The sequence below is a fragment of the Mandrillus leucophaeus genome, unplaced genomic scaffold, assembly GCF_000951045.1.
Source record: "Mandrillus leucophaeus isolate KB7577 unplaced genomic scaffold, Mleu.le_1.0 Scaffold381, whole genome shotgun sequence".
NCBI lineage: Eukaryota > Metazoa > Chordata > Mammalia > Primates > Cercopithecidae > Mandrillus > Mandrillus leucophaeus.
This window is the reverse complement of record NW_012104043.1, coordinates 2,256,445-2,268,153: the sequence shown is the minus strand read 5'-3', so window position 1 is coordinate 2,268,153 and position 11,709 is coordinate 2,256,445. Positions and strand designations below refer to the sequence as shown.

Genomic DNA, 11,709 nt, shown 5'->3' with positions numbered 1-11,709 from the left:
TTACAACAATATTCTTTGGCAAGTTATACATATAGTGAGAAGAAATCATACCTCCTCTTCCTCTGTTTTGTCCAACTCTAAGAGTAAACTCACATACTTTTCACATATAACCTGAACAACCAACAGAGAATGTAATTGATTTCCTGTTGAACTCTGTACTCTTTGAAAGTTTTGAAAAGGACAATGAAGTCACAGTGAATCCTTGAAGATTCTGGAAGAATGATACAGTGAGCCTAGCCCACATCACAGCCCAGCTATGTGGCTACTGTATCACACAAGACCCCTAGAGAAGGAGGTGGAAACTGTTCATTCTTTTTGATATCCCTACTCTGCATATATTTTAGATCTATAGAGTGACTAACAGTTTACGGAGCATTTCTCCATACATCTTTCCTTCCTTACATACATTCACACTTGTATGAGCTTTGTTCACCCAGGTTAAAAATTTTATTCATTATGTCTAGCTCTCAAGGGATTTAGAACATATTCTATTGATTGCAGTGTGGTGTAATATGGAATACAGTAGACTAGTAAACACATAAAAAAGACAGTCGCTAATCTCCCAAAATTATTCTCCCATAAAGGAAGCATAGAAAATAACACTTAATGTATGAGTACATAATATTATTACTGTGTTTTTTGCTTTGTTTGGAAATTGAAATATTTTGTTAGGACCCATATCCTTAAAAATGTGGGATTTTAAAAAATGTTTTATAGTTTTGCACTACAAAAGCAGTCATTTTATTTCTCTTCGAAACTTGTATCTGTAATTAGGGTCATGTATTAAAGGTAAAGAAATGTCAAGATAAAAGTGGTTATTTAATTCTTGTTGCAATTGGCTGAGTCTCACTTTCTGCATATTACTTGTCTGAGCTTGAATATGTATCACTTGTAAATGGTGTTTCTAGATTACAATTTATGCTGGCTTAGATTCATTTTAATGTGAAAATTGTAGACTTGAATGTTTCATTTGAAATAGCTTTATATAATCCCGGAATATTATGCAGATCTTCATAATCCAAGTCTGATCTCCTAAACATTTAAACTCTAGTGTACATGATCACATGCCACAACTTTGTATGATAAAAGTGCTAATTGTGTTAAGTGGCGGCAGAAATTGACACTCTTAGTTTTCAAGAACTTATGGCAAAACCCACTTGCCTGTTGAAAAACTGCTTTTCATTGTTGCTGTATAAATGGCATCAATATAATAGAGTCACTGTGAACTTTGTTCAGAGGACAAGATTACAGGTAAAGGCTAATAAAATATTTGTTAAGTTTTTATACCTCATATTCTGACAAAAAGTATACTTTTAATTATGGTAAAATAGTGCTAGAGATGAAAGGATATCTTCTAATTTCAGAGTATATATGATTATAGAATCTGTATAACTAGACTGCTGTCCAAATCTCAATTCTTTGTTTTCTGTATTTTCTTGAGACAGGGTCTCGCTCTGTTTCCTAGGCTAGAGTGCAGTGGCATCGTCTTAGCTCACTGCAACCTCTGCCTCCTGGGCTCAAGCAATTCTCTTGCCTCAGCCTCCCAAGTAGCTAGGACTACAAGCATGTGTCACCACGCCTGGTTTTTTTTTTTTTTTTTTGGAGAGATGTGGTTTCACCATGTTGCCCAGGCTGGTCTCAAACTCCTGGGCTCGATCAATCCACCTGCCTCAGCCTCCCAAAGTGCTGGGATTACAGGCATAACCCAGCATCATGGCCCAAATCTTAATTCTTTAAGCCATTCTTAATTAGTCCTTATTCTTTTCATTCTTTCATGACTATTCTACGAAATGGTTTTGGAGAGAATATATTGATATAAGTTTTATGTGTTTGTGTACATTTATTTACACACACCCTATTTGGTACTTCTTTTTTGGGGACATCACATTTGGTGACATAAAACCTAGGCTGATTTTACCCTCCCATTTGCTCTTTTGTTCTCATTAATATTTCTAACACTGTGATCTTTTGCTGAAACTTCATTTTCTGTAACTGAAAACTAAGTACTCATAGGAAGTCAAAAAGGAGGAAATTGTCTAGTAAAATAAGGAATAATTATGATTCTGAATGGACCCTAGTACACTAATTTTTACATTGTAGGCTTCATTTAGATATTTACTAGCTAAGAAAAGAAATTTGCAAACCAACAAATTAGATATTGAGACTAATTTCAACCCCACAAAAGGCAAATAAATTCAATTTGACAACTGTAATGGTGAAAGCTTAAAATTTTGCCATTACAGTTATAACATTGCAATGAAGGTGGCTACATGTGCATTTTATAAAATGTGTATTGGTTATTCTAATAGGTCCATTGCACATAATTCAAGAATTTTGGCATTCAGAAAACTTTGTAATATTCTGGCCAGGCGCGGTGGCTTACGCCTGTAATCCCAGCACTTTGGGAGGCCAAGGCGGGCGGATCATGAGGCCAGGAGATCAAGACCATCCTGGCAAACATGGTGAAACCCCATGTCTACTAAAATTACAAAAAAAAAAAGTAGCCGGGCGTGCTGGCGGGCGCCTGTAGTCCCAGCTACTCGGGAGGCTGAGGCAGGAGAATGGCATGAACCCGGGGGGCGGAGCTTGCAGTGAACGGAGATCGCGCCACTGCACTCCAGCCTGGGTGACAGAGCGAGACTCCGTGTCAAAAAAAAGAAAAAGAAAACTTTGTAATATTCTGTAAGTATGTAGAAGCATCCTTTTGGTTTAAAAAAATAATAATAATAACCTGATACTTTCTAGTTTAACTACCAGCCAGGTTTTGTTGGTACTGGGAAATGGGTACATGAAGATTCATCATACTCTATTTTTGTGTCTGTTTGGAAGTTTCCACATACACAATTTTTTGAAAATCACCCGATTAATACCACATTCCTGGGATCTGTACCAAATCTAAAGTGCTGGAATTATACACTCAAAAATAGAAAACATGTTTGTGTGTCTGAATCCTCTAAAAAGAAAAATGGTTAATAATGTTAGCATACCTCATTGATAATTAGATATTACCTCTCTTCAGCAGACCAGAACAGAAGAAGAAAACCACTTCTATCTGGTTAGTGCCTACTAGATACCTTTATGTGCAGGTCATCTCAGAGAACCAAGAAATGTTTCTGGTCATCTCAGACAACCAAGAAATGTTTCTGCTCAGATGACCTGTAAACATGGAAAATGTGCCTCTCCATATACACCACTGCAAGATTCTCTTGGTAAAGAATATGTAATTTTATAACAACACCTGAAAACGTTAAATTTATTATTCAGAAATTTTTCAAGACACACTTCAGAACATAAGAAGCTCACAAAAAAGATTCTTACTACTTCAGTTAACATAGATACACCCACCCCTACCTCAGTATTAGAAGAAAAAGAAAAAAGTCTTTCTACCCCTAATAGGCAAAGCAAGTTATCCCATTTGTGTTTTGGAGTACCAGTGCTCTATTATTATAAAACAGTAAAGTATCATAAGGTAATAACCTCCTCCCCGAAGGTATATTACTGAAAACATTTACAGACCAATAGTTCATCAAGGGAAAATGATTTATTATGTTTTTAAGAATGGTTAATCAAAGTTGCGTTTATTTGTTTTACAGAAGGAACCCAGAGATTGAAAAAAGTGTATTAGTAGTGTCAGAGTAAACTGAAGAAAAAAGAAAATAAAACATAGGGTAGTAGTAAGGGTGAGGAAATATGGATATGTGAAACAATATGAGAACAATTATAAAGTACCACCAAAGAATGGAAATTCAGATTAAAATTTATTTATGATGTTACAGCCACTTTGCAAAAATAGTTGTAAAACAATAAATTCATTTATTACTTAATATGGGGTGTGAAATTGTAACAAGGCGTAACATCCAATTGACTAAAAGTTATTTACTCAGTTTATTGAATAGGTTTATTGTTACTTCTACTTTTCTCTGTAAGATATTAAAACCATACTGCCTGTTTAGATTTGGTTCTTATCCATGGCCTTACTGGTCTTACTGTCCTGTGTGTTGCAATTGGTTTCCAGTTTGGTTAAGTTTTTTTGGAAAATTTCCTTAAAAAGTTAGCATGAGGATTCTGTAACAATAAAACAAATGTATTTTGGTGTTCCTTGAAAATAGCAATTTTTCCTAAGTAAAAATATAACTTGTATATAATGTACCATATTCATTCAATTTAAATTAGTATTAAATAAAATTATTGTTTTCCATCTTCTATAGTCCTTTCAGATTACATTCATAGTAAGCCAGAGGATTATTTTAAATTGTTTAGTTTACCATAAGACTTTCCTGTGATAGGATGCAATCATTTAGGAAAGAAAGTACTGGTAAATACCTTGATTTTTCAGTTTTAAAACTCAATTGTTGTATTATTGATATTTCTGTTCACCATACCCAAAGCTAGACAAAGTCAAGTATGCAATATTATTCCTAGTTCTCCAAGGAAACATTATCCTAGAAGCAGTGCAGAACTTTCTCTCCATGGAGTCTGTGGCCAGTCATCTATACTTCTCGCATTTATTTAAAGCTTTGTCTCAACATGACTTATCCTTTCTGGGGCATAACCTCTCAATTTCCAGTTCATCATCCCTATTCTGGTTCCACAAACCTGGTTTCTATGGTACCATTTAACTATTTCATTTTTTCTTCTTTTTCTGTTAAGAATGTCTATTAAACACCTTCTAACATAAGGAATAATTTCATCATGTGAATGAAGACTGTCCTCAGGTTTGCAGACTAGCAAAAAACAATTCCGCACCAACCTTGATTCTCTACTGCCATGCACTTCGTGTCACTCCCCAGTTTTAGCTACTTCCCAAGGTCTCTTTTCTTCAGTGTCCAAAAAAAAAAAAAAAGACATAAGAAAATTCTGATTGGTTCCACTAAAACTTAGATATTCTAGCCTATCCTACATCTTCATGGCTACATGAAAGCTTTCATGTACGTTTTGCTGACGTTCATCAACATTGTTCACAGCAGAATTTCTTTAATCTTCTCAAGCTTCAGCCAAACAGGCTCCCAAGAGGTGATTGACTTTTTATTTCCAGGCAACTTTCTGACATGAATATCCTGGGATTGCCTCTGTATTTTCACCTTTTCCCTTGTCTGTAAGTTACTTCTTTTAAGAAGGAAAGATTTTTCCTCCTTGCCAGTCTACTCATCCCACATGTGTTCTTTTTTCCATCTCCTGTTTTCTTCAACACATTTTTTATCAGTTTTTCCCACTACCATTTGCAACTTCAGTCTCTCCCACTCAACGGGCCTATTATCCACCACCTGAAATCAAGCACAGACATTCATTCCTCTGTGCAAAAAAAAAAAAAAAAAAAAAACCTCTCTATTTTTTTAAATCTTTTTTTCTTTCCCAAATCCTCAAAAATTCTTGAAAGAATACTGTGTACTCATTTTCTCAAATTCTTACCATCTAGTTATTCTTTAACTCTCTCTGATTTGGCCTCTGACCTATTCATGCAATGAAAATAGTTCTCCTAAAAATCACCGGTGACCTTTATGTACCACTTATATACATTTATTCTCTCAGAAAATATTAGTTTTGTGCTTGCTATGTACCAGGTACTTGCTAGATTGCACCACTGCACTCCAGCCTAGGCAACAAAGTGAGACCCTGTCTCTAAAGAATAAAATAAATCTAGTTGAGGACCAGCTTATAAAAGGCTTTGAATACCAAGCTAAGAAGTTTTTAAACTATATGTTGAAGACTCTAGTTTCAAGGATTTTAAGAAATATAATAGCTCAGGTTTTCATTTCTGGGAAGTTTACTTTCTGTAATGTGAATTATGCAAAGGAGCAAAACTGCAGAAAGGGGATTTAGGAGACAGGTAGTAGTTCAGGAGTGACATGAACAGTGTTCAATGATATAAACAGTGGGGCTGAAGGAGAGGGGATGGTTCAGAAATACTTAGATGGTAGGATTTAGATTTTAGTCCACACTTGCCCCTGGGCCCGGCCCCCTTGTACAGCGCACACTCTTCTCAAACCTACGCAGTAACCCCTTCCAAATGCTTATCTTATTCTGGTGGAGCTAAGCATTCTGTGTCAAATTAAGTATTGGGTTATTTATCTTCCACATTTCAAATTCTTTGAGATTGTTTTGTCTTTGGAGTGTCTATTCCTTATAGAATCTAACAGAATTACACATAGTAAACAGTCAAAAACTGTAATAATGATGCTTACATAGTATCCGCTCTAAAAGCTTTGCGTATGTTAATTCAGTTAATTCTCACAGTCTTATGAGACGTGCACTATTATTATACCCCGTTTCTGGCTGAATTAAAAGAAGAGTCATGGGGAGGTTAAATTACTTTCCTAAGGTCACTCACTAGAAAGTGGTGGAACTGAGATTCAAACTGAGGCAGTCTGACTCCAGAGTCCATGCTCATAACCAACTCAAAAATTGGAACCCATTATTTGAATACACTCCAGCGATTGGTAAATTTAAAGCAATGTATAAAATGTTTTAGTCCCACAAGATTAAAAGTAATATTTTGATTTATGTGGAATAGCTAATGAGTTTGTTTTCTAATCTGTGTGTTTTCATCCTTTTAGAACCAGTTCGAAGATACAAAACTTACCATGGTGATGTCTTTAGTACCTCCAGTGAAAGTCCATCTGTTATTTCCTCTGAATCAGATTTCAGACAAGGTAGGAGACATCTGAAACAAGCAAACTGTTTGTAAGAAACCACGATTATTATTATTTTCAATAGTGTTGAAATATTAATATAAATTGTCAGAAAGAATAATACTGTCTAAAATTGCAAAATTAAAAAAAACTGCTGGTTGCTTAGTAGTAGTATAAGAACTAGATAGCAGTTTCATCAAATAATGATGTAGTCCTTTTCATTACAGAGATAATAATTCATTGTCTTTAAAAGTAACATGATTTATCTCAAAAGAGTTTAGTAACATTATGTCATTAATTTTGTTCTGTGAATTTGATTTGTACAACTCTGTCTGCTAAGTGTTTGAGTTTTAAATAAAATTACTCTCATGTTTGTATCACCTTTGCCATTATTTCTTTTTCATTCATAATTAGTGAAAAGAAGTGAAGCCTCAAAGAGGTTTGAATCCAGCAGTGGTCTCCCAGAGGTAGATGAAACCTTAAGTCAAAGCCAGTCACAGAGACCAAGGTATGTCATGAAAAAGTAGTGATGATACATTTCCAGTGACCAGTGTTTGTTTTTTATTTGAATTAAATAAATTTTTTTTTTTTTTTTTTTTTTTTTTGAGACGGAGTCTTGCTCTGTCACATAAGCTGGAGTGCAGTGGCGCAATCTCGGCTCACTGCAACCTCCATCTCCCAGGTTCAAGCAATTCTCCTGCCTTAGTCTCCCAAGTAGCTGGGATTACAGGTATGCGCCACTGCGCCTGGCTAGTTTTTGAATTTTTAGTAGAGATGGGGTTTCACCATATTGGCGAGGCTGGTCTCAAACTCCTGACCTCAAATGATCCACCTGCCTCAGCCTCCCAAAGTGCTGGGATTACAGGCGTGAATCAAGTATAATTTTTTTTATTATTATCCTTCTCCCTTTATTTTTTGTATTTTCCTTTTCTCTTCCTTTCCCTTAGCTCTCTTTGTTTTTATAAAAGTTCTCAGAAATTCATCAATTGTATGAAAGACAGAGTATTGGAATCTTTTAAAATCATGATGATTTGCTCTAATTATTTATAGTTGTGCTTAATTTTTAAAATTATCAATATGAATATAAAATAACAGGAAGTTGAAGGCATGGGATTAAAAATCTGTGAGAAGATAGTAAACCTTGATTTCTAAGAGAATAATACCTGTCTTGAAAAGTTGGAATAGGCTCAGCCAGCAAGCTTTCAGTGAGTATTTATTTATTGAATGAATAGTGAGTAGGTTACCACTAAGTAACCTATTATGTAAAAAGTTAATTATTCACTGTATCTTTCCTGGCTTAAAAGAGGTTATGCGGTATTTTTTTTAAAGCGTGATTTAGGCTATTTAGAGTTCATTTTCATAGTGACGTACTTAGTGAATTTCTTATAAAGTGTCAGTATTATGTTTGTGCTCAGCTTAGGATGGTGGTATTATAGCTGTGTGTTGATTTATGTTGTTTAAACTGAAAGGTGTCAAGTCAGCAGTGATGTGTGTCTTTGTCATGTATGCCCAGGTCCCTTATGTGAACAAAAGATGTAGTTAACGCTAAGCATTAATTTCAAATTTGTAATACATTAGAGAACCAGAGGTTGCTTCAGAATTTACTTCTAAAATGTGGGAATCCTTTCTAATTCTAAATTTCAGTTTGTTTAATTCAGGTGCCACCAAATAGAAAAGAATCACTTGGAAATAAACAGAAACTTGCCCCTTAGCTAATTAATTCTGCCAGACACTGTTTCACACTTGTAAACTATTAATAGGTCAGGTAACCCTAGCCATGTGATTAAAACAGACTATTCACAGTTCAGAGTCTACATAATTAAATACTTTATACTAAAATTATTCTTTAATGGTCCACTTTTTTTTTATTTTTTTGAGACGGAGTCTCACTTTGCTGCCCAGATGGAATGTAGTGGCGCTATCTCGGTTCACTGCAACCTCTGCCTCCCAGGTTCAAGCAATTCTCCTGCCTCAGCCTCCCAAGTAGCTAGGATTGCAGGAGCCTGCCACCACGCCCAGCTAACTTTTGTATTTTTAGTAGAGATGGGGTTTCACCATTTTGGCCAGGCTGGTCTTGAACTCCTGACCTCAAGTTATCCACCCACCTCAGCCTCCCAAAGTGCTGGGATTACAGGTGGGAGCCACTGCGCCTGGGCTAATGGTCCACTTTTAATTAAAGTTGTTTCTTTTGTTTCTTGTACTTTTTAAAATAGTCTAATTTTTTTCTTTGAGGAAAACTCTGGTAAGTATTCATTTACGTAAAGCAATCTATATTTGCATAATAGCATTTTATATTACTGTGTCCTTGTGATGACCCCATTTTGATAATTTTGGACAAAGAGGTAGGAGACAAAGATCTATGCTTTATGTTACACAGTTTTCTTTTTATTTTTATTTTTTAATATTTATTTTCGGTTTGGGGGTACATGTGAAGGTTTGTTATATAAACACTTGTCATGGGGGTTTGTGTACATACCATTTTGTCAAGTAGGTATTAAGCCCAGTACCCAACAGTTATCTTTTCTGTTCCTCTCCCTCCTCCCACTCTCCCCACTCAATTAGACCCCAGTATCTATTGTTTCCTTCTTTGTGTTCAGAAGTTCTTGTCATTTAGCTCCAACTTACAAGTGAGAACATGTGGTATTTGGTTTTCTGTTCCTGCATTAGTTTGCTAAGGATAATAGCCTCCAGCTCTATCCATGTTCCCACAAAAGACATGATCTCATTCTTTTTCATGGCTAGATAGTATTCCATTGTGTATATGTACCACATTTTCTTCATACAATCTGTCATTCATGAACATTTAGAACATTTAGGTTGATTCCATGTCTTTGCTGTTGTAAATAGTGCTGCAGTGAACATTCGTGTGTATGTGTCTTTATGGTAGAATGATTTATATTCCTATGGGTATATACCCAGTAATGGGATTGCTGAGTCTGATGGTCATTCTGCTTTTAGCTTTGAGGTATCTCCATATCGTTTTCCACAATGGTTGAACTAATTTACACTCCCAACACTGTGTAAGTGTTCCCTTTTCTCTGCAACCTCACCAGCATATATTATTTTTTGACTTTTTAGTAATAGCCATTCTGACTGGTGTGAGATGGTATCTCATTGTGGTTCTGATTTGCATTTCTGTAATGATCAGTGATATGAAGCTTTTTTCAGTGCTTGTAGGCTGCACGTATTTTGAGGGTGTCTTTTCATGTGCTTTGCCCACTTTTTAATGGAGTTGTTTGTTTTTCTTTTGTAAATTTAAGTTCCCTATAGATGATGGCTATTAGACCTTTGTCAGATGCATAGTTTGCAAATATCTTCTCCCATTTTGTAGGTTGTCTGTTTACTCTGGTTTTCTAATGAAGCAAAAGCATGTGGGAATAACAACAATAAGAAACCAAGATTGAATTGCACAAAGCTCAGTGTTGAATTGAGGGAGAATGTGTTTTAGAAGTGACTTTTCTCTATGCATCTAATTTGGAACCTATGAATAGTTACTATTATGCCCACTTTAGCCAATTGAAAACTCTTGCTTTTAATATAAACAATAGAAATAGAGATAACACCTGAAGAAGCATTGGGATATGTGTTAATTGATTTACAGCCAATTTGGTTTGGGTTTTTAAATTTTAAAACATACTCATTGAAGCAAAATTAAATCATTTTGGGAGGCTTATGTTAATTTTCTTGATAAGGAACCTCAAAAGTGTCAAGGTTATGAGAGAATCTTAATTTTGATTGTTTCCATATTTTATTTAAGGAAACATTAAGGCCACCGTATTTGTCAAATCTATGTTTAAGGGGTAAACTGTATTTTTTTTTTCATACTTTATGGGGAGAAAAAGCCCATGTGGTGTTCATAGCATCTGAGATAGATATAGGTTTAGGTGAAAGAAAAATGTTTCAGGAAATAGATTGTTAGCTGTATGTATGTATTGTCTGATGTTACGTTGCTAAACTCTATTTCTTTTTACTAGTTCCATCTTTTTTCTGCCCACTTAAATACACATTAGCTTAAAATACTGTCCAAATTCCTATTCACTTGCAGAATACACTCTGATAATATCCTTAACATGCTGGTACGTAGTCAGGAGTCCTGTTTTCTTCTTTAGGTCACACATTTGTAAAATCTATAAATAGTGCTGTATTTGTACATGTTGCCTGCTTCTTTACAAAAGTTTCCATTCCCTTTAGCTGGAATAAAATGGCAAAACAGATCCAGAGAGTGCTATTGATTTGTATCATAGTGGGGTGGGGGGAGATTAACAGGAAATTATGAGTCAGATGCAGCAGAATGAGTAATTTTTTTATTCTGAGCTATCAAAAGTGTCTTTCAGTGACCAAAAAGGGCATTCAAAGTGGTTTCCAAAGAGAATTTCTAAGCCTTTTTATATATTAGCTTTTGAAGTAAGTTTATACATAGTACATTCCCACTGCCTCTGTGCCTCTCTGCTTGTTGAGGTAACCTTTGTTTCCACTCCAAACAGAGCTGTTTTTGTTTTTGACTTTTGTCTCAAACTTTTCAGTTTTTATAGAAGTTTTGGTTAGATATCATATTTGGAGAGATAACAGCGATAATTATTTTTGCTACCTTTTAGTAGCTCTGATGTGAAATAATTTTAGCTAGAAGACTGTAATATTTTATGAAAATAACAGGTTTGAGTGTAAATGTGTGCTTTCAAGGTCTTATTATTATCTTTGACCCTCCCCTTAAGTGAGAGTGAGCCATAAAATTACATTCAGTTATTGACTTTACAAGTAATCATTAAGCACCTGCCATGTACTAGGTGCTTTTAGATACTGGAGATAGAGTTGTGAACAACATAGAAAGTCCCTTGAGGGAAATGAGAGATAGCCAATAACTATGAAAAAGCAAGTAAATAATAATACTGCCATATAATGATGGTGCCTTGAAGAAAGATAAAGCTACCTAAGGGAATAGGGAGAGCAGGGAGTAATGTCCAAATTCTGTTTTATATAGGTAGTATGATCAGAGTTTCATTACTACAACAAGAGGCTCCTAACACCCAAGAGACTTCAAGGGTTTTAGGAGCTCTTTGTCAAGAACTGGGGACAAAGATCA

General features: G+C 35.2%; 1 protein-coding gene across 3 annotated transcripts in view; it reads left to right on the top strand.

Moving 5' to 3' along the window:
* Positions 1 to 6,558: 6,558 nt before the first annotated feature.
* The window catches only part of PTPN13 (protein tyrosine phosphatase, non-receptor type 13 (APO-1/CD95 (Fas)-associated phosphatase)), a 115,016-nt gene continuing 109,865 nt past the window's right edge, over positions 6,559 to 11,709 (top strand). For all 3 annotated transcript variants that reach the window (XM_011990762.1, XM_011990761.1, XM_011990760.1), the window contains exons 1-2: positions 6,559 to 6,650; positions 7,044 to 7,137. The gene's annotated coding sequence lies outside the window, so the exon portion shown is untranslated. The remainder of the gene's footprint in view (positions 6,651 to 7,043; positions 7,138 to 11,709) is intronic.